The sequence below is a fragment of the Pinus tabuliformis genome, chromosome J (genome assembly GCF_031772625.1).
Source record: "Pinus tabuliformis cultivar Carrire ecotype Pingquan chromosome J, CPIR1, whole genome shotgun sequence".
NCBI classification, from domain to species: domain Eukaryota; kingdom Viridiplantae; phylum Streptophyta; class Pinopsida; order Pinales; family Pinaceae; genus Pinus; species Pinus tabuliformis.
The window spans coordinates 1,138,018,301-1,138,044,067 of NC_142295.1; positions in this window are offsets into that span (position 1 = coordinate 1,138,018,301).

Sequence of the window (25,767 nt, forward strand, 5' to 3'; positions counted from 1 at the left end):
AGCGAAAAGTTGTTTTTGTTCCAATATAACAGAATGAGAAAATGTTTTTGATTATGGCTCAAAGGAGGTAGATCGTACATTGTATAGACAACTAGTGGAGAGCTTGAATTATCTTACTACAACCAGAACTGATTTAGTATACTTTGTTAGTGTGTTAAGTCAATTTATGGCGAGACCTCTAGAAAGCCATTGGAGAGCAGCAAAAGGAGTGCTCAGGTATCTTAAAGGAACAATTGATTTTGGTCTTAAGTATACTAATTCATTTGATGTTGAGCTGACAGGTTACTTAGATTCAGATTGGGCTGGTAATTTGGATGATAGAAGATCTACTACAGGTTATGCATTCAGTATTGGATCTGGGATTGTTTCATGGAGCAACAAGAATCAACCTATTGTATCTTTGTCATCTATAGAGGCAGAGTATAAATCTTTGTGTGAAACAACTTGTGAAGTTTTTTGGTTGAGGTGAGTACTTCAAGATGCTGGAGGAGAAAAAAAGAAGGTTATAGTGATAAAGTGTGACAACCAAAGCTCAATAAAGTTGGAAAATAACCCAATCTTTCATGCAAGGACAAAGTATGTTGATGCCCAGTTTCATTTTATTAGAGAGAAGATACAATATAAGGAATTTTTTTATTGAATATTGTAATACTTGTGAAAATGTTGCTGACAATTTTCACAAAGCCCCTTGGAAAGATAAAATTTCAATTGTTTAGGGAGATATTGTGTGTGGAAATCAATCCTTTCTTTGTTAAGGGGGGACTTAGAAAATAATGGAGAAACAATAATAGTTATGATTTTGTTTGTAATTAGGAATTAGTTCCTATTTTCTAGCAGGTTGTTTCATCTCCCTAACTAAATACCATTGTATAAGACTTGTATTGATTGATTTGTGAATTCAATGAATTGAGCTAGCGTTGTGGGAAGCCTCAGGGTCTCCTCACTTCGGGACTGCCAGTTTCACTCATTTGTTTTTTGTCTTCCTATTTTTCTAGTGTTTGTTATAACGAACATGTTATTATATATGTGTTGTTACGACATGAGATATATATGATTGGAGGTAAAATAATATATGCTTATAGATTTCAGAATGTACAAGATCTAAGATTCTTTTGGATCTACTATCATTGTTGTTATATCTTCCTTTAATATTCTTCCCAACGACACATCCCTTGAAAACTCCATCATGTTCAATTTTGATTTCCGGTACACTTTTAAAAAAATATTTCATTCTGGACAATGATTGATAATGAACATGAGAGTACCTTTGATGCCATAGGTCACAAATATCAATGGTGTTGTGAAATAAGGCTTATATATGTGTTGTTACAATGTGATATATATATGGTTGGAACTTGGAGGTATAACAAAAAACACACGTGGTTTTACATGGCACAGATGGTTATGTGTTATAGAATACGTCGAGTCATGGTTAAATATGTCATCAAGATGTTTTATCATATGGTTTAAGTCATTATACAATGGATAATGACGATAACACATTGGAATGATATGTTATACTATATATAACATATAGTTGGAACATACACCACATATGTCAACAGACTTTACCACATGGTCGATTGTCGTAATGATTCCAAGAGTTTGTTGATATGACTAGATAAAATTGAGTTTAAAAATGTCATATGGTTTTTATATAGTTTGTTTGTTATTAACAACATATCATTTTTACAAGTGTTGGGTTGTAACTTGCATGGGTTAGACCCTTGGGTGCGGACCCTAAAAAATATATATATATGTAAAACAATTTCCCCTATCCCACAATGTTGTGACTTGTAGAAAGGCTAAGCCCTTGCCATTTTGTAGTGTTATCACTATTTTTGTGATAAGTCAGAATTTTTTACCTTTCAGAGAATTTTGAAAAGAGAGTTGTAGAGAAGGGTTTTTCAAGTCTTTTGTGAAGTTGCAGAGTAAAGAGAAATATTTGGAAATTAAGGATTTGATGTAATTTGAGTCATTGGCATCATAATTCAAGAGGCCACTCCATTAGAAGTGAACCCAGAGATGTAACCCACACTGGGTAAACTTTGTTATCAATCTCGTTTATGTTATTCGTTTTTATCTGCAGTTATTTATTTTGATTATTGTGTTTTTAATAAGAATTTTTCAATATTGGTATTTGACGTTCAATTTAAGCCTGATAAATCATGGGCTCATGATAAAATATCATGATCACATATGAGCTATGATTTAGGAAATTCTTGCATCATTGGAAATATATCAGTGTGTATATTATGGAATTTTTCCATAGTAAAGTCAAGACCAAAAAAATTGGTCATTTATTCCCTAAAAATGGCTCCTAAATTTTTTCACCCAAAAATTTGCAAACTAAGACTATCAGTATAAATGGTCATGTTAGTTGATTTCTCCCCTTTTTTTAACTCAAAAAGCATGTATATGGATGAAAATGAAAGAAAATTTGTAGAAATGGATTCAATTATCTAGAGGCTTAACTCCATGGGGAATTTAACCTTGAAGCTTTTGGAAATAAATAATAAAGGAGAGATTGCTTTTACAATAATTACAACCAAAGAGAAGAAAAGGGAAATCAAACTTATGCAAATGGAAATAGCTTAATTTTGGGAAAAAATAAATGAATTCAAAGAAGAATGTAATTAAATAAAATGATTCAAATTGCTTAGTCCATAGACTCAAGATGGGTGGTTGAAATCTGAAAATGACTATGAGGGAGCATTAGTCAACAGTAAAAAGGAGCTAGTTTATGTCCTATAGTTAGCTAGAGATGTCATTTCTATCAAACTAATTATCAACACTTTTTAAAATGATTTTAATATCTTAGCATTCCTATAGTAAATTAGTTTATGAGTTTCCACCTATGTGTTATTGTTTGAAATTTAGGTTAGACATAGACTATCTAAATATGAAGAGACAACCTATAATAACTTATTTAAAATGGGAAAATTTTGATGAAGTATGTAAGAAACATAAATAGAGGAGCATCTCGGTCCTAAGGCATCTGATCAATTGTACCATTGCAATCAACTCTGAGGAAATAGAAGAAGAAGAGGAATTCATTTTCTCTCTACAATTGAGGAAATAACCATCCAAATTTGAAGTCAACCAAAAGCTAGTGGATCATCATCAACATCAGAAAAAGGAAAGGAAAATATTATCCGGATTGAGGGGCCTAACAAGTCAAAGTCTATTCCAAAAAGGAAATAAAGAATAAATTAATTACACTTGACCTACATGTAATTAGTTATGATTACATGTATAAAGGTCCTGCGTCTCGTTAAATTTGACTATGGTTGGAATATACATTTATAGAATTAGGGCTTTATAAGCTAGGCCAAGATAATGGGAATAGGTCAACATTTTTATTATATGAGATACAATTTTATATGTAAAAACTCATGCGTTGGGCTTACCTGCATCAATAGAAACTTATGGAAATTGACATTTTATATATATATATATATATATATATATATATATATATATTAATTTATATATAACAATGTCTCTTTTTATCTAGTTTGTTTATTTTATGTGGATGAAATATTCATGGAATTCAATTCCACATAGATATATTCTAGAAGGTTGCATTTCATCTTTTACTTCCATTTTTCCATTTGTGAGTATATAATGTTAGAGTAGTAAATTTGGAAACGTTAATTGAATGGATTAAGTATCTCTTTTCATATCCGATATTTGTTATCAAATGTCTGAGTCTCTATTTAATCAATGGCCTGTTATATATCCAAAACATTTTTTTTTTACTTTGATTACTTTCCTTTTATTTTATAAAATTTCCTTTATTTTCTATATCCTTTGAAACCAACTAGTTTTGCTTTGTTTATCATTATCTAGATTTATTTAATATCTCGTGTTAACTATTTTAGGATTTTGTTATGTATGGAATTAATTATTGATGAAATTATTAAATGTTAGTTTTATGATTAGTTGTTGTTAATTCCATTAAATTTTAAAAACCATACATGTTTTTCCTTACCAAGTTTTTCATTTAGACTTATTGATATATTCTAGCCTATAGTTCGTCATATGTTATCATAACATATCATTTTATGTTGTTTGATAAACCAATTTGAGTAAGGGAGGCTTTGTATGGTCGAAAATTCCATATTTGACCTAAAGAGAAAAGGATTGAAACTCCTTCATGGAGTGCCTTAACTTGTTCCAGTCACCAGGAATGAGCTTGGGAACAATACCAATTTTGGTGCCATTGTTGGGGAGAAAAATTGTTTGGCTTTATGGATTCATATTTTTAAAATTTACTATTAACCCTAATCCTCAACAACTACATCTTTGGTGTTGTTTGGATGATCATTGAAGTGTTTTGAACCAACTATACCAATTGAATTTACAAACCACTCATAGCCAATAAGATTTGGAGAGATCTTGGAGAGTGTTGGCTTCCAAAGATCATACTTCTCAATTGAACCCTCATGTACACAGAAATTAGAAGGATAAGTAACAATACATCCTACAATGACATATACAAGTACATATAATTTTAAATCAGACATTTCATTAAAATTTAGACAATATAATTTAAAAGAGAATTAATTTGTTGCCTTAATTATTATTATATTTTGGTGACTCTTAAATTGGATTTCTAAAGAAAATAGATTAGATCAAATTGTAATCAACAAAGCCCTCTACTTTAAGCTAATAAGTTGAGGAAACTAGGTTCATCATCTTCTAGCTTATCCAAGAAAGAGGAGCAAGTCATACCCATGGTTGGATACATAGAAAACAAGGTTGATTTTCAACCTTTTACTCCTTAAAGAAGCCCTATGGACCACCTTTATAGGTCCATACTCCCTTAATATACTTTTCTTTATCTAGTTTTTCTTGGTAAGATCTTGGTCAAGTTTAAACTATCTTAAAATTATTTTCTCCCAAATGGATTCTTACTAAACAAAAGACTTGACCTCCCAAAATGAACATGGGTAAATTCCATGTAAATTCTAGATATAGAACTTTGGTCTTACCACCAGTTTTGCACGACCTACACCAAAAATATGATAAAAATTTGACTAAGTTTAATGGTGAAGGAGATAAAACTACGAAGGATCATTTAATAAATTTCCAAGGTTTCACTAACAACCTAGGTGCAGAACACAAAGACATATTTATGAGAATGTTTATGTAGAGTTTTGAAGGAGGTGCTCGACAATGGTTTCAAAGTCTCCCTCAAGGTTCTATTGATTCATATGCATGTTTAGAACGTATGTTTTTTAAACAATGGGGGGAAAGAAGGATCATAAATACTATTTAATTTAATTATCTTCTTTAAAAATGAAAGGAAACAAAGTGTGGTTGAATTTACTAAAAGATTCAATAAAAGTTACAATGGACTCCTAGTTGATTTTAAACTATCGAGTATCGCAACCAAAGTTTTTTATGCTTTGGTGTTTGAACCTAATTTTGATATGATGTGACGAGAGTAAAGATTAGAATCAATATCTAACATCCAGAGTGATGACATTGATATCGAAGGAAAGATGGAAACTTTTAATAAAATAAAATTAAAAGAAAATGACATTGATAAAAGAAAATAAAGTAGGTGAAATCCCTACATAAGCCTCTCCCTCAAAGAATTATTAAGAGAAAAATATCTAGGAAGTGGCCAAAATAATTAAATCTTTATCAAGTAAAATTCAAAAACTTAAGATGGGGAACAAGACAAGAGGACACACTCTTTGAAATCCTCCACCTCAAAAAAATTTATGCCCAAATAATGTTGCACAAAGAAACCCAAATGGGCCCATCAAGAATCAAATTCATTATCAAGGACCTTTTAATCCTCAAGTCCCTCAAAGAGAAAGGAGAGTTAAACACCATCCTGTCCAACCTCACTTGCAAAACAATGTCAACTTGTTAGAGGATTAAAACAATGAAATTTATAGTTAAGAACTATTTGTTGATGAGAGTGAGTACCCCAAGGTAAATTGTTTATGAGATGTTTACTTATATTCTTATACTAACACTAACCAATATCAAAGGCAACGAGGTGACAACTATTTTGACAAAGACATCAACTATGCACATGATGCATACCCTTGGGCCTACAACATAGGTATTTTGTTAATGCTACCAAAGAATAAATGAAAAATAAATATGATTTAAGAACAATAAAAGAAGTAAAAAAGAAAGAAGTAGCATGAGAGGAAAAACAACAAAGGGAAAACAACAGAAATGATAAAAAATAAAAGAAGTACTATAATAGAAAATTTACTACTAAAAAGAAAATTGAAGAGGATGTTATCATGCATCCAAGCTTTTTTTGTTTAATGAATGAATTGATTAAAATTAAAATTCCCATTCCTCTAAATGAAATAGTAAAAAATATGACTTTCAAAAATGATATGGATAAATTCATTGAAAAATATCATATTACTAAAGAACCCAACAATGTTCTAATCGTTGATATTATAAATATCCAAGATGACCATCGTAAAGTAAATATTGAACCTTACATGGGAAGAGAAGATGATTCCTCCTTTTTATATTAGTTTAAAAATTGATGACCAAACTTTACATAACTGTAAGTTTGATTCTGGTGCCTCACATAATCTGATACCAAAAGAGATAATGCAAAAACTAGGTCTAGATGTAATTTGAGAATACAAATATTTATATTCTTTTCACTCTAGGAAAGGAAGATGTCTTTGTGTAAACAAGGATTTGGTAGTAGTCTTGGTGCATTTTTATTAGTCAAACCCGTAAGTTGTAATGGAAAAACTAGGTCTAGATGTAATTTCAGAATACAAATATTTATATTCTTTTCACTCTAGGAAAGGAAAATGTCTTTGTGTAATCAAGGATTTGGTAGTAGTCTTGGTGCGTTTTTAGTGGTCAAACCCGTAAGTTGTAATGGAAAAACTAGGTCTAGATGTAATTTGAGAATACAAATATTTATATTTTTTTCACTCTAGGAAAGGAAAATGTCTTTGTGTAATCAAGGATTTGGTAGTAGTCTCGGTGCTTTTTTAGTGGTCAAAACCGTAAGTTGTATAAGGAGTCTTGTCTCACATATACATTGAGTAATGATTCAAATTCTAATAATCACCCCATCTATTCAATGAATAATAATTTGAGTAATTTCATTTTTACAATTTCATGGAAGGAATAGAAAATTAGAAAAGAAAAGTATAGTTGTAAAAATAACTTCTACAGTGGCAATTTAATTTGGAAGATGTAATTTTGTGGAGCTTCATTGAAATAGGAGTTATGATTTGGTGTAGTTTCAACTCAATCTATAACAAAAATGTAAATCTTCCTTTTAAGTTAAACATAGAAACAACAAATAATGTGGAAGAATATGAAGCATTGATGCTAGGGATTGAGGTAGCTAGAATGAAGAATATTCAAAACTATTCTATCTTTGGAGATTCCACATTAATAATTAAACAATTGATTAATAAATTTCAAACTAAACATCCTTGTTTTATGACATATAAGAACCAAGTTTGGGACTTAATAAAACAAAATCTGAATAGTTAAATTTACAATTATCTTGAGGAAAAATAAATGTTCGTGCTAATTTATTAGTTGTAATGACTACCACTTTTAAACCTCTAGAATAGACCAAGCTAAAATATGAAATTGAGATTTGAAATAGGTTTTCTATACCTGATAATGTTAGAAATCGGTAGGAATTTGAAGAAAACCAACAATTAAATATCAATAGAGCTAGTTGGTGAGTTTTTATCCTCCTATATAGATGAATATAATGAAAAATGATTATGTGACTGATTCAACAACAAAGTATAAAATTGTTTATCTTGAGAAAAATTAATCATCTTATTAATTTGTTATATGTAATGACTACCACTTTTAAATCTATAAAAGGGACCACGCTAAAATACGAAAGTATGATTTTATATAGGCCCTCTATACCTAATAATGTTAGACATTGGCAAGTATTTGAAGACATCCAAAAAAATAGATTCGTAGAGCTAGTTGGTGAGATTTTAGGCTCCTATATAGATGAAGATAATGAAAAAGATGACGTAAATGATTCAGCTGCAAAGCATAACATTTTAAACTCTATATAATCCTTGCATTAACCCTAAAACCCCTTATTAAACCCTAGATATTGAGTGATTACATTTCTATTGTTGAATTGTTTTATAGGCTAGAACCTCTCATGGTCACATTTTATTATAATTTTACCCATTAACATTGTATTCATTGTAAAAGGAGTTCACCCTCTCGAAGTGGACTACAATTATCAATTTCTTATCATTTTTAAGGTGCAAGATTCATAACATTTGGTATCAAAGATCATGAACTTAAGATTTTTCTACTTCAAACAAGTCATTGTGGCATTTGAGCTATCGCTTTTTTTCTGGGAGGTTTCAAAAAATGAAACTTGGATAATATTGAGGAGCAATCTTAGATAACATCTGGTTCAAGTTTTAGATCACGGTTCACAATATTTTCGGATATATTGTTTAAGGAAGTTAGAGTTCTTGAATCCTTGTGAAATTAGTCTCAAAATATGTTCGTTAAGAATTCTAATATATTTTTTTCTTAGAGGTATTAGACCATGAAACTTGGACCACATTGAGGGGAAATCTTAGTGAACATCTGGTTCAAATTTTAGATCTTGGTTCACTATATTTTCAAATATATTCTCTAAAGAAGTTAACATTCCTAAATATTGCTTAAATCACTCTCAAACTGGCCAGTTCATAATTTTCTCTATAGTTTTTTGTCTAGGAGGTTTCATACCTTCAAACTTGGATCACATTGTTGAGAAATCACAATGAACATATTATTAAAATATTAGATCTTGGTTTGATATAATTTTTTATATATTCTCTAAGGAAGTTAGGTTTCTTGAATGCTCCTGAAATTAGTTTCAAACATGTCATTTTGGAATTTTTTATATACTTTTTCTATGAAGTTTCAGATAATAAAACTTGGATCATACAAAGGAGAAATCTTTGGGAACACCTAATTCAAATTTTTGAGTTTTGTTCACTATAATTTTGGAGATATACTTTATTGAATTTAGGGTTTGTGAAGGATCCTAAAATTAGTTTCAAACATGTTAGCTTGTTATTTTTGCTATAACTTATTTTATAGGATATTTTAGAATGTGTAATTTTTAGGGATCTCAAGAGACATATAGAAGTACGCTAGGTACAAATTTCATAATTATATTGGAATAATTGGTTGTGTGGCATGCCATACAAAATTACTTGTGGGAAGAGGTAAAAAATAACAAGTTTTGGAAAACTTACCATTAAATTTAAATTGGCACATCAACTTCTAGTCAAACTTTAGGAGTTATAGAGATAGATGCAAGTTTCAAGTTCATAAGGGATAAAATCTCAGTGATACATCAAAAAAAAAAGTTTATCCATACAAATAATCTCCAAATTAAGTTTTTAAAGGTGCATAACTTGCAAGTGAGCTAACTTTTGATTATAATATCCATTTTTTTCATGACTGGAAATTGTGATAAAGAGGAGTACAATTTCTCTTCTATCATGGATCCAAAATATACAACACTAATTAAAATTACTAAAGGCTCATGTAGGACTTATGAAGAAAGTGAAGACATAGAATTTAGTTTCTCTGAATTAGAAAAGAAATTCAATGGAATAGATGATTGCATGTTGAAAAAGGAGGATTTATCGAGTTCTCATGAAAACCTTAAAAAAATGATGGATAAAATGGAAAAGAAGATGAATGAAAATAAGGAAGAAATAGAAATGTCAAGGAATATATACAAAATTCCATGATGGAAGAAATAAAAGAATGAAAAAAAAATCTATTAGAAGATCCTCCTAAAACAGATGTGGATATCTAAGGAAATCATGAGAATAATGAGAAGCATGGTATTGAGAATCAATCTCATATGGGGAGTATGCTATCACAATAGAAGAGCACACGTACTGAATTATGGAACCAGAATAATGAATTTTCAATCCAAGGTCCACATCATTAGCGATTCAAGTCAAAACCAAGGAACTACTACATTCCAAGGATAGATATGAGGAAATTTGATGGTAATGATCTTGGCACATGGATATTTCAGATAGAGTTATACTTGCATCTGCACCAAGTGGCATCTTTACAAAAGGTAAATATTGCATCTATGTTTTTAGGACAAGACTCAAATGTATGATATCAATCGCTATATGAGAGGAAAATGAATTATGTTATATCTTGTTCCATTTATATAGAGCAATAGATAGAACATTATGGGGATATTAAGAGAAATATATTCTTCTATCACTTGGAAAATATTCAACAACAATGTCTAGTTACAAAGTACATTCAATGATTCCAAGAGTCGAGTCTCAAAGTAAATAATATTTTAGAGGATAATTTTTAGACCCATTTATGGTAACTTTAAGGAAATCATTCAACATGAGGTATGTCTCTTTGAACCTTAATATCTAGTGCATGCTTTCAGTCTGACAAGGAAATTTGAAAGTAAAAATGTGATCACTAGAAAATTGGTCACTAATCACTATAAAGAAAATCATGCTCCCTCTCCTAAACTGATAAGCTTGACTCCTCAAAAAATGGATGAAAGAAGAGTATATGGAATATGTTTCAACTTTCATAGTAAGTGTAGTAAGGGGAACAAATGTAGTGAGAATAAATTATTATGCATGATTATGAAGATGAAGAAGATGAAGTGAAAATTCACAAGATCTAGAGCTACAGAAGACTACTCCAACAATCTCTTGTTATGCATTGTCTATCGTTAGTACTCTAGAAACCATAAAGATATAAGGATATATAAAAAATAAAAAGGTAACAATTTTGGTTGATTCAAGTAGTATCCATAACTTCATCAATCACAAATTAGAAAAACAATCTTAATTACTTTGTATATCTAACACCAAAATTTCAAGTAATGATTGCAAATATAGGTCCCATAAATTTTTCAAGGAAGTGCCATAATATTAAGCTGAATATGTGGGAGTATTTTTTGGTTAGTCCCATGACTACAATCCAAATGGGTGGTGTTGTTTTTGTATTAGGGGTCCAATGGTTATAATAATTAGGAACAATGGCTCTTAATTTTCAAGATATTTTTATAAGATTTTTCTCTGAAGGAACGTGAATTAAGCTTAGAGGTATCCAAGGCAAAGAGAATAAAGTGATGAGCTTTAATAGCATGAAAAAATTACTAAAAAAGGGACACCAAGGTGTAATTGCACACTTGTGTCCATTATATGTTTAAACATCTATATCATATGCTCCAATGGATCTCCAAAAAAGTTATCAACAATCATTCTAAAGTATTTGGAGAGATGCCTAAGGGTCTTCCATATGCTTGATATCATGACCATGCTATTCATTTACAACCTAGAAGTGTACCACCTAAGGCCTTGTAGGTATCCTCATGCATAGAAGAGTGAGATTGAGCATATGATTCAAGGAGGTTGGCATCATTCAACCTAGCTGGAGAACTTTATCTTCACTAGTGGTGATGGTTATCAAAAAGAATGGTTCATGGCATATGTACATAGATTATAGACAGCTCAACGAAATGAAAATAAAATATGAGTGTCCAATTCCTATCATTGATGAATTATTAGATGAATTGCATGGAACATATCTATCTACTAAGTTGGATCTCCATTAGAGTTATCATAAAATCAGAATGAGGCAAGAAGGAATTCCTAAAACAATCTTTAGAACACATGAAGGTCATTATGAATTTTTTGTTATGCCATTGAATGGCATACAAAATCACCTTCAAAATTTCAAAGCTTGATGAATTCTATTTTCAAACCCTTAGAAAATTTATTTTAGTATTTTTTGATGACATACTAATATACTACAAATCTTGGGAAGAGAATGTACAACATGTTAACAAGGTCTCAACGTTATTGGAAGAGTGGAAACTTTATGCAAAGCCTTCCAAGTGTGCCTTTGTGCTTCAAGAAGTGGAATATTTGGGTCATATTGTATCACATCAAGGTGTTAAGGTGGATCCTAACAAAATCAAATCTATGAGTGAATAGTCAATCCCCAATACCTTGAATGAAATCAGAGGATTCTTAGAAGGGTACTATGACAAGTTTGTCAATAATTGTGGTCAAATACCAACACCTATAACAAAATTATTGAAGAAGGAAGTATTTTCTTAGACTAAAGAAGAAATTAAAAAGGATACATGTACAAACCTCGTATTGGCAACACATAACTTCACAAAGACCTTCATTGTGGAGTGTGATTCCTTAGGCCGTGGTATTATTGTAGTTTTGATGCAAGAAGGAAGTAATTTTTCCTTTGCAAATAACGAACTTAAAGAAAAGAATTTACTCAGACCCGTCTATGAAAAGGAAATGTTGGCCATACTACATGCATTTAACAAATGACGTCCATACCTAATAAGAAGACACTTCAAAGTAAAACAAAATCATGATAGTTTGAAGTACTTCTAGGAGAAAATGATATACTTAGAAGAGAAACCAAAATAGGTCACAAATATGTTGAGTTACAATTTTCAAATTATCTAAAAAAAGGGATAATAAATATTGTGGTATATGCACTCTCAAGGAAAATGGAAGACATAAATGGTGTACTACGAGCTATTTCCATTCCGCAATTTGACTGGGTGGAAGAATAAAGGATAGAATGGAAGCAAGATGATAAAATATGCAATATCATTCAATAACTATTAGGGGGACCTTGACGCAGTTGAAATTTTTTTGTGGAAAAAATCTTTGTTATGGGTTCAAGATCACTTATACTTATGTAATAATTCTCAACTCAAATAGAATATCCTTTTGGAAATGAATTATTCTCCTTTAGAAGGGCATATAGGGTTCTTTAATACATACCATAGAATCAAGACGTATTTATTTTGGGAAGATATTAAAGCAAATGCAAAAAAGTTTGTGGCAGAATGTGTGGTATGCAAAAAAAATAAGGGAGAGACAATAAATACCACAAGGCTCCTTAAACCATTAGTCGTACCAAAGTTGGGAAGAAGTTTCAATGGATTTTTTTATAGGTTTATACACAAATATGAACGAAAGAGTGTCATTGTGGTAGTGATAGATAAAATGACAAAGCGTGCCCTTTTTATCTCTCTTTCTCATCCTTTTAAATAAAGTATAATCACAAAATCATTCATGGAAACTATCCAAAACCTACATGGAATACCAAAGATTATTGTAAGTGACAAAGACACAATTTTCACTAGAATTGTTTTTACTGAATTATTTTCTTGTTTAGGTACCTAATTGGCTCATAGTTATTCTTACCATCCTTAATCTGATGGCTAAACAGATATTGTGAATAAATGTTTAGAAGGATATCTACTTTACTTTGCATATGATAAATAGACACAATGGGTTAAATGATCACCCTTGGTAGAATGGTGGTGCCACACATCCTTCCATACTTCATTAAAAATATGTCATTATTTATGGCACTTAATAGATATCATCCCCCATCCATCACATCACCCTTGAAAGGGACTATAAAGGCTCAAGAAATGGAGGACAACATATGACATCAACAAGAGGTTCTCAAGTTATTAAAGGGAAACTTGGTTATGGCACAAAATAGGATGAAACAACAAGCCAATCAAAATCACAGTGAAAGGGAATTTGAAGTAGGGGGTTGACTATTTGTGAGACTACAACTATATAAACAAATGTACCTCAAGCAAAATAAGAAGGAAAATAAATTATCATCAAGGTATTATGGTCCCTATAAGGTGTTGCAGAGGATTGAAAATATGGCTTACAAATTGTATTTTCCTCCATATTCATGTGTACATCAAGTCTTCCATGTTTCTTTATTAAATAAAGTAATTATTGATATGATCCCAATCCAAACTATTCTACCAGAGATTAATGAAGAAGGGAAAATAATACTAGAACTAGAGACAATAATAGAAACAAGGGCCAAGTAATTGAGAAGTCAAGAAAAAATTGAGTACCTCATCAAATGGAATAACCTACCCATAGAAGAAGTCACCTTGGAAGATGAGTTGTTCATGTAGAAACACCAACATTATTCAAGTGTTGACGAAAACATGTATTTGAAGTAGAGAGGTATGTTAAGCCTATATAAGTCCCATGCTAACCCTAAAACCCATTTTTAAGGCCTAGATATTGAGTTATTACATTTCTATTTTTATAATGTTACATAGGCTAGAACCTCTCATAGTCCCATTTTAATATAATTGTATCCTTTGGCTTCTATATCTACACTAAGGAGATCTTGTCTTGGGACCATCTAATATTTCCTTGTATATTTTATTCATTGTAAAAGGAGGTTTCCCCATTTAATTGGACTATAATTGTTAGTTTCCTATCATTTGTAAGATGAAAGGTTCATATAAAAATAGGGAACCATGATATTTTGAAATTAAAAAATAATTGTACTCCTAGAGGACTGATTCTGCTAGAAATATGTTTTATTAGAAAAATGGTACAACATCCCCCATGCTTAAACCTTTAAATGAAGATGTAGAGGATATAAATCTTGCCACAATTGAAAATTCTCAATTGATCAATTTGTCTAAAACCTTACTAAATAGTGATAAGCAAACATATATCAATATTTTAAAAGAATATGTTGATGTTTTCACATAAAGCTATGACGACTTTAAAACTTATGATAGAAATATTATTCAACATAGGATCCCATTGAATGAAGGAATTAACCCCTCTAGGAAAAATCTACAGTAGATAAATCCTTTGTTATTGCTCTCCATTAAAAAAGAAATTAAAAAAATTCTCAATGAAAGAATCATTGTTCCCCCTAAATACTTTGAATGGGTAGCCAACTTGGTTATCATTATAAAAATAAATGGGGAAATTAGACTATGTGTCAATTTTAGGAATCTAAATTGAGCTTCATTAAAAGACAATTACCCTTTACCCAAAATCGATTATATCTTACAAAGAGTAGTTTATGACCACATGATATCCATGAGGGACATTTTCTCTAAATATAATCAAATAGCCATTCATATAGAAGATATATTTAAGACTGCATTTACTACTCCTTGGGGAACTTTTACATATGAAAAGATGCCCTTTGGGTTAATGAATGTTGGAGTGATGCTTCAACAAGGTATGGATATAGATTTTGGTAATGAAAAAAATTGTTTTATAGAAATATATGTGGATAATATGTATTTTTTCTATATTAGATCAACATCATCAAAGGCATCTAAAACAAGTATTTATTAAGTGTAGAAAATATAGGCTCTATATGAATCCTTGAAAATCATTTTTTCTAAGTCTAAAGGGAAACTTTTGAATCTTATTATTTATAAAGGAGTACAAATCAACCTCATAAGAGTACAAGCTATCAAGAAAATTCCTCTTCCTGTGCATAAATAAGAAATACAATCCTTTATAGGAAAATTTGATTTCTTAAGGCATTTTGTCCTAATTTCGCTCCAATTGTCAAAGAGGTATCTAATAGGTTGAAGAATAGAAATGAAGTTCATTGGAACAAATCAACCAAAAGTTCATTTTCCCAAATTAAATAATATTTGACAAAGTCCCCCCTTCTAATAAGTCCAGACTATACCAAAAATTTTATTATATTCCTTTTGGCTTTCGAACATACTATCACATATGTTTTACTATAAAAAAAAATGAATAAGGTTATGAAAAACCTATTGCCTTCTTTAGTAAGGCCTTGCAAGACTCTAAAATGAATACAATATTATAGAAAAACAAACATATGCTTTAGTCAAATCGTTAAAGGCCTTTAGAAGCTATGCTTTGCATTCAAATGTTATAACATATGTCCTAACCCTATGGTTAAAGAAGTACTTATCTAACACAATAGTGAATGGGGGAAAGTTATACATACCAACAAAATCTAGGAGTATGATTTAGAAAAAGCCAACCAAAATTGCTAAATGACAAAGGTTAGCAAAGTTACTAGTTGAATCTATTTTTGAATCCCTTAAAATAAATGAAATAACCCTTATTAATTTTATTGCACAACTTGAAGGTATTGGTTAAGATAAGTCACTACAATTGTTGCTACTGCTCAAAATTAGTCACATATGGATGAAAGACTCACTTCATCCCCATTGTATGTTGATATTATTACCTACCTTCAAAATTTGCAATCTTGGTTAATATCAACTAATCTCAATGTCATTCATTAAAATTAAAGTGTATAAAATATTGTATTATAAACAAGAAACTATATTGGAAAAGATCATGTTCTAATATTATTAAATTGTATTTTAGAATGTGATAATGATGCTCTTATAGATAAGCATCATGGAAGAGTGTGTGATGGACATTACACTTGAAAAGTCATGACACATAAGATTCTTAAAAGCAATTTCTTGCCTTATGCTTTTTGAAATTATAAATAAAAAAGTAAATGCATGTCATCAATGTTTAATTTTTTTTGCAAAGAAGGAAAAGTTGGCTGCTTTTCCCCTAAAACATGTATATTTTGAGGCCTCATTTCAACAATGCCAAATATATTTTAGGAGAAATTAATCCTCACTCAAGCAATCAACATCACAAGAATTTTATATTTTAGGAGAAATTAACCCTCACTCAAGCAATCAACATCACAAGAATTTTATTGGTGCTGAATATTTTACAAAATGGGTTAAGAAATACCATTAAGGAAAATGACTGACGTGGTAGTAAGAAAACTTCTTGAGGAAAATATATTTTTACAATTTACTTGTCCTTGAAAAATTATTGCTAACATTTCCAAACTTGCACTTCAGCCACCATATTTTTTTTTTTGTGAAAATTATAATGTAAGCATGAGTATTTGACTACTTTTATCAAGGGAACGGGCTAGGAAAATCAACAAATTAAAATTTATTAAAATATTATTCGTGATCATAGAAAAAAATATAGGATGTGAGGTCAAAGTATGTGATGTGGGTTAACTGAATTGATTAAATGTTGTATAGGTACATCTCTTTTTCATTTTGTATAAGGTGTTGACATCATCATCCCTGTACATATGGGTTCAAAACTAATGAATCTATAGCAAGAAATCAATGGAGAACCAAATGACCTTCAACAAAGAATTAATCAAATCATCTATGTGAAATAAGCCAGTAAATAAATTAATAACAAAATAAATACCAACAAAAATTGAAGCAATTTTTTGACAAACAAGTTAGGGAAATAATTTTTGAGCGAGGTGAGTTCTTAGATGTGATAAGAAACGGGAGGAACCTGAAAAGTACAGTCAATTTGATAATATATGGTTAGACCCCTTCATAAATGACAAAATCGAAGGTCATAATTCTTTCTCTTTACCTAAATTATGAAGATGAAATGGGAATTTATTAAAACACTATTCTACCTACTGAATCTTTTCTTAATTGTTATAATCAACTAATAATAATGATGATAGTAAAAACTTTTTGATAACATCTATAAAAAAATTACCTTAGAATTTTTGTCTTGGACCAAGTCTATAATAACTTATATTATCATTATTTTGGCTCTCCCCTCAATTTGTAAACAAATTTGCCTATAAAATATCTCCTCGTCAAAACTATGAGTCACAAAAGCTAACATATCTTTATTATATAAGTCTCATATCATAAAAACAATTAGTATAAATTCTATTTCTATCACAAATATTTTCCATTCTCTTATAATAAGATCTCCCTAAGTCATAGAAAATTTCATCCTTTATATTAATTGAAAGTTTCAGAATTTCTCTACATGGGGAATGCAAATAACCTTGTCAAGCCTATGAACACTCGCTAGAAACAAAACAATATTTGTTGTACTTGGTTTTACCTAGAGAGTAAACATCCCATATAATAATAATAATATAAAAAGATAGATCTAAGAATGAAATTTCATTTCTAATGAGGATGGTAGATGACTTTATCAGGGATACACATGCTCGCTAACAGTGGGCGACATCAAATTTAGGGAACTTATTGAGACAAAATCTTAAAAAAATATCTTATGACTAGAATAGATCATTCTTGTTATCAAGTAATAAAGAGGCTCTATAAAAATTCGGTGATGTTACTTTTAGATTTTATAAATATATGCAAAGAGAGTGACTATTGATCTATATAGAAACAAACATAAGAGGATAGAATCACAATGTTATATAATGATAATATGATTCTTCTCTTAGAAGTTTTATGAAATAATATGATAAATCGGAGTTTGGTTTTGTACGAAAGAAAAATTGTAAGGTTATTTAGAAATAAAGTAAAATAAAAAATGAAATAAAATTGAAAACATGAAAATAAAGTAGGTTCTTGCATAAATGTATTCACATAAGCTTCATGAATATAGTGATCATTGTATGTATAAAAAACTCCCCATTTGTTTTTGCAATGTATATTGTCTATTGATTGTTCTCCTTCTCAATTTAATTTAAAAGGTACATATACCAAAATTTACGAAATTAATATTTCAAAAAAAACATCTAATTGGATATCTCTATCGTTGTATTAGGAACAACATCATGCACTGCATTAGATGAATCCTCCAATTGAAAAATACCCAAATAGCTACTAGCTAACCACTGAGAGCTTTTATCTTAGAATTCATCTCCTCCTAGTTTTGAAAAACTCTATCAAGCTTTGATTTTCAACTCTCTTGAGATTTCTCCCTCGATGTTGCATGAATGACCTATCTAGACTTACATCGTCACTTACTCGTTATGAATTTAGGCCAGGAAGGTGTTGGAAATAATACTGGGGGGGGGGGGGGAGGTGAATCAGTATTTACAAATCAATAAATTTCTTTTCATGCAACTTCAATGAAGATAAATCGTGTGTACACGCAACTGTCTTTAAAGCAACCAACATATATCCAACAAACTTGTGGTTCAATTAATTCATCATATGTTGATCTTTAATCAGTGTATCAGTACTTCATTAATCATATAAATAGTTACCATGTGTAGTAATAACAGAATAAACCATCACATATAAGCAACACACATGAACATCAAGATTTAAGGTGGAAACCCAATGCGGGACAAAAATCACTTGCTATTGTCTTATTTTAATATAAGAAAAACCTATTTACAATCTTGTACTAGTGCAGACTCATACCAGAATGCAGGCACCCACCTCGAGAAGGCTACAACATTCTCTCGTTCTCCAACTTCTACTGGAAGGGAGCTACAACCCCCTAGATCTTGTACTAGCCAATCTGTTTACTAGTACATAGGCGCTGGCCTACAAAAGGCTCCAACCTTCACTCGTCTTCCAATTGCTACTAGAAGGGAGCTCCAACCCCCTGAGTCTTGTACTAGCCAATTCATTTACTAGTACGTAGGCACCAACCTACAGAAGGCTCCAACCTTCACTCATTTTCTTGTTGCTACTGGAAGGGAGCTCCAACCCCCTGGCTCTTGTACTGGCCGATATGTTTACCAGTACATAGGTGCCGACCTACAGAAGGCTACGACCTTCTCTCTTCCTCCAGGGATCACGTTTCATAAATTTTCAGACTGGATACTCCTGGAACACAACACCACAATCTGAAGGCCCCTGTTTCATCAAATTTTCATACTGGACCCATCAATAACATTGAAGCTCAAAATCAATCATCACTACAATACAACCATCAAATACATCTGTAACAACCAATCACTAAAAATAAATCATCAATCTTTGAATCAACCACAACTAAATCAATCAATCACTAAAAACCCATCATCACTGAAGAAAATCACAATCAATCAATCTGAACATTCTGAACACTATCATTGAAACACAATCACTAGAACACAGAGCAGAACCCAGAACTCTGCAAAAACAACCAAATCCAACTGCAACTTCAAATATCATATTTCATAATGTATACGTTACTTGGATGTGATTGACCAACGTGTATACATGCTTTTACCAAAGTGAACTAGCATATAGATCGACAAATTCTATCTTAAAAACTTCTCAGATATTCCAGACTTCAGTCATACCCAAATCATAACATTTACAGAATAAAACATGTGTTAGTATTCAGATCTAGACTATCCATGATCAAACCACATAATGATAATTCATTTCAGGCCTTATGATCCCGATCCATCATCCATCATCAACCACATAGGTGCATCCTTAGTTAAAATCAAGAAAAGCATCAGAAACCCATAACCTACATATTTGATCTAACACTTCATAAGATATTCAATACTTGCACACATGGCCTAATGATATTCTCCTCCTTAAATAGTTTTAGGCCTTTCTCAATCCCTTGGACCAAATACCTTGGACCAATACCGCAGACCAAATATCTTAGACCAATACCTCAGACCAAATACCTTGGACCAAATACCTCGGACCAATACATTGGACCAAAACCTTGATTTTCCATCCCATACACGCTTTTCCTTCTATGAAAGTGTGTGTACACATATACACTCCTTTTATTCTATTAACCCACGTGTATACACTGCTTGGACAAAGTGAACCATCATATACTTCTTAAACCACTCTCTTTCTTCAATCTCTAGAGTCTGATCTATAATCCTTTGTTATTAACCTATTGCACTGTGATCTGTCATCTATGTGAGTTGCGATCAAGGACAACACTTGTATCATAATGCCAAAAATCTCCCCCTTTGGACTTGATGGCAACAACAACACCAAGACACTCTCCCCCTTTGACATCAAGGGCAAAGGGTGGACCAAGATATCCTCCCCCTTTGATATACGTTATGTTTTCCATGCTCCCCCTGAGTACATATTGAATTCTCTGATTAAGCTCCCCATTTGTACATGTTGAGATGCACTAAACTGTCCATGCTCCCCTTGAGCACATGCAAAGTCTGCGAAACATATTTTCCAAAAGAATAACATGACTCTATAACTCAACTATGTGAGCATGACCTTCCTATCATCAATGGCTCATACATACAACAATGTCTCAACCAAGTGGGGATATATCAATTTTAACTCATCCACCCAACCAAGTGGGGATATACCAAATGTTTATACATGACTGAAATATAGGAATTATTACATCATACTTCCCATGCATAGTGGGGTTACAAATTAGGTCTTTTCATGACCTTTACATCAAATTATATACATGACATTTATAACAAGAACCAAAAATCTAAACAAGACCATGATAGTCATCAACAACTATCATACACCATATATGATCTGCACCATCAACATCTATCAGCAGCATCAAGATCAACAACCTGAATATTTCCATCATAAAAAAATAGTCACTTGAATCAAAACAACCATGTGGATCAAGAAATATACTCATCTTCATGTACCAAGATATTCTAACTTAATGCCAAAAATGCATTATTAGAAGCATATGTCCCCCTCAAACCTGTGCCAGCCGTTCACTGTCAAATCTGATCATTGCAAATATCAGTAAGAATCATTAAGGCATCATCATCAATCATATATACATCAAGTCATCGACAACTCAAGAGCACTTATACATATTATCAACAGACTGTAATCATCATCAATCATAATAGAACAAATATTTGATAATTGATTGAACCATATCAGACCCCTTTTTCTGAGTTTGTCCCACTGCTTTTTCTTCAAAAAACCATATACTCGACTGTGCAGCTTCTAACTCGCATATATATGTGACTTCTCTTCATAATAACTGCGTATGAGAATTGGAATTCTAAATTTTCACACTTTCAGCTCCCTCTAAGTCTATTATGTCTGTATACTCTGCTATGCCACATCTTTCTGACTGTACTTCCTTTTTCTTCCATATCTTCGAGTGTGATGATGTTTTCTCCCTTTGGTATGGTGGCCGAAATTTTCTCCTGCATTCCTTTTCTATATGTCCAAACTTGTTACATGCATAACATCTTACATGTTTCATATTCCTTCTATAGCAGTCAATGTCTTTGTGACCAAACATATTGCAAGAAAAATAATATCCGTTCAAGTATCTGGAAGCTGATGATCTTTCTATGTGATGGTCTTGAACCATTCTACTTCTGCATCTTGCTGCAACATGTCCAAAATTATGACATATAAAACATTCAACATTATTCATCGGAGGAAATAACTGACTATCACTTCCATAATTAGGAGTAAAATATTTTCTTTGAAGACTTTCTTTCCTTGGTTGTTGATGGGGTTGACTTCTCATCTCCTTGTTGAGCATTTCAGATTTTGCATTAGAGTTCCTTGCCTCATCTTGAGAGCTAGATTCACCTTCAACAGATTCATGAAAACCAAGACCAATTTTGATGGTAGGAGACCTTTGACTACTAAGAATATTATCCAAAATCTTAGTACTATCTTGAAATTGTAACAGTTTATCCTTTTCTTCTAATTTACCTTTTAAGATATTTACCTCAACCTGATATTGTTCTTCCTTTTCAAGATATTTCTTCTTCATGATTTCTTCAGCCTTTCTTCCTTCTTCCACTTGTTGCCTTAATTTGAGAATCTCATTTTCTTGTTCTTCATCTGCTTGAGGTAGTTCTTCATTTTGCTTATTTGATTTTTCAAGATATTCTTTTAGAGAGAGGATCTTAGCTTCAAGACTTTCATAGTAACTGGATCTATCTTTAAGTCTCTTTATTTTTGTACTCTTTTCATTTACTTCATTTCTTAATGATGTCACTTCATCCTGCAGCTTTTGATATTGATCTTCCTTTTCCTTGTACTGCTTCCTTACCTTGTTTCCTTCCTCCAGCTAAGATTTTAACCTGGTAGCTTCTTCTTTGAAGGCACACTCCCTTTTTTAAAAAAGATCTTGTTGATCTCTAATTTTATCAGTGAGTCTTTTAACTTCTGCCTCTATATTTCTTTCACTATCACTTTCAATATCTTCAACATTGCATGAACGGAGAAAAGTATCACCAGAAGACCAAAAATTTGTACCTGGTACTTCTTTTGCTTGTTCATCTTCAATATGAGGTGATTTTGAATCAGAATACTTGCTTCCACCTAATAGCCAATTGTCTCTCCTGCTATCACTATTCCTTTGATATGTCTTCTTCTTCTTAGGTGCTTTCTTCTTCAGCTTCTTTCCTATTGTTTCCACGGATCCCCTTCAAGCGATCAAGCTTCTGCCAAAGGCCCTGCTCTGCTACCAATTGTTGCAAATAATACTGAGAGGAGGGGGGGTGAATTAGTATTTACAAATCAATAACTTTTTCTTTTCATGCTACTTCAGTGAAGATAACTTGCGTGTACACGCAATTGTCTTTAAAGCAATTAGCGTATATCCAACAAACTTATGATTCAGTTAATGCATCATATGTTTATCTTTAATCAGTGCATCAGTACTTCATTAACCATATAAATAGTTACCATGTGCAATAATAACATAATAAACCATCACATATAAGCAACACACATGAACACCAAGATTTCAGGTGGAAACCCAATGTGGGACAAAGACCACCTACTGATGTCTTCTTTTAATATAAGAAAAACCTGTTTACAATCTTGTACTGGTGCAAAATCATACTAGTATGTAGACATCCACCTACAAAATGCTACAACTTCTCTCATTCTACAGCTTCTACTAGAAGGGAGCTACGAACCCCTAGCTCTTGTACTAGCCTATCCATTTACTAGTATGTAGGTGCTAACCTATAGAAAGCTCCAACCTTCACTCGTTTTCTAGGTGCTACTGGAAGGGAGCTCCAACCCCCTAGTTCTTGTACTAGTCGATCCATTTACTAGTACGTAGGCGCCAGCCTACAGAAGGCTCCAGCCTTCACTCATTTTCCTGCTGCTACTAGAAGAGATCTCCAACCCCCTAGCTCTTGTACTGGCCGATATGTTTACCAATATGTAGGCACTAGCCTACAGAAGGCTATGACCTTCTCTCTTCCTCCAGGGATCACGTTTCATAAATTTTTAGGCTGGATACTCCTCGAACACAACACCACAATCTGAAGGCCCCGTTTCATCAAATTTTCATATTGGACCCATCAATAACATTGAAGCTCAAAATCAATCATCACTACAATATAACCATCAAATATATATGCAACAACCAATTGCTGAAACTCAATCATCAATCTCTGAATCAACCACAACTGAATCAATCAGTCACTAAAAACCCATCATCACTGAAGCAAATCACAATCAATCAATCTGAACATTCTGAACACTGTCATCGAAACACAGTCACCAGAACACAGAGCAGAACCCAGAACTCTGCAACAACAACCAGATCCAATTGCAACTTCAAATATGATATTTCAGAATTGTATACGCTACTTGGATTTGATTGACCAACTTGTATATGCGCTTTTACCAAAGTGAACCAACGTATAGATTTGCAAATACTATCTTAAAAAATTCTCAGATATTCTAGACTTCAGTCATACCCAAATCATAACATTTACAGAATAAAACATGCGTTAGTATTCAGATCTAGATTATCCATGATCAAACCACATAATGATAATTCATTTCAGGCCTTATGATCCCGATCCATCATCCATCATCAACCACATAGGTGCATCCTTAGTTCAGATCAAGCAAAGCATCAGAAACCCATAACCTGCATATTTGATCTAACACTTCATAAGATATTCAATACTTGCACACCTGGCCTAATGATCTTCTCCTCCTTATATAGTTTTAGGCCTTTCTCAATACCTTGGACCAAAACCACTTAGGACCAATACCTTGGACCAAATACTTCGGACCAATAACTCAAACGAAATACCTTGGACCAAATACCTCGGACCAATACCTTGGACCAAAACCTTGATTTTCCATCCCATACACGCTTTTCCTTCTATGAAAGTGTGTGTATACGTATACACTCCTTTTGTTCTATTAACCCGCGTGTATATGCCGCTTGGGCAAAGTGAACCAGCGTATACTTCTTAAACCACTCTCTTTCTTCAATCTCTAGAGTTTGATCTATAATCCTTTGTTGTTAACCTATTGCATTGTGATCTGTCATTTGTGTGAGTTGCCATCAAGGATAACACCTGTATCATAATGCCAACAGAAGGATCATATTCTATTTTCTGTTTCCCCTTATCCACTGAAACTTAGCTTTGAGAACTAATAAAATTACTCGTCCTACCATTTACAAAGAGTATTCTTCGTCTACATGAACGATAAATTAATAATTCATTGAATTTATTATTGGTTATATATTTTTCATATGGGGATAAGTGACATGACCTAAAAGGGATTAAATTTTATTTGGAAAAATATAATATATTGTACAAGTCATTAATTCACACATGTGAATTGATTGAGCTAGACCAGTTCAAATCATCATGATTTTTCTTACTCCATGCTTAATGAATGAATGTGTGTGATCTATAGTTCTTGTAGTGTCACTATAATACTCTTGCTAGTTTATGATGTAAAATATATGTATCTTGTGTTAGAAATAATGGAAACCATGACACTACTGAGGTGCGGGGTGGGTGAACCAGAAGTGTGATCAAGTTATACAACTCTTGATAATTTATATTTTTAATTCACTTTAACAATCAGTCATGTAATCAACAACATAACTCAATCATGTAAAACATAACATCATAACCATTATCATACACATGCAACATATATATATTTAAGACATCAATCTTCCTTTTATTTCTTTGGTAAATACAAGCTTCAACTTTCTATTATACCACTTCCCCATAAACTTGTACTTGTAGGTTTATTAGTTGTTATTGAAATGAACTTCTATCCCTGCTCATTAATAATATTTCACTAAAAGGGACTCTTACCTCTACTTATTTATCAAATTTCACTGAATAATCTTGCCCCTGTTTGTTTATCATATTTTGCTAAAAAGGACTCTTGCCCTTGCTCATTTATCAGCTTTCACTAAAAGGGGT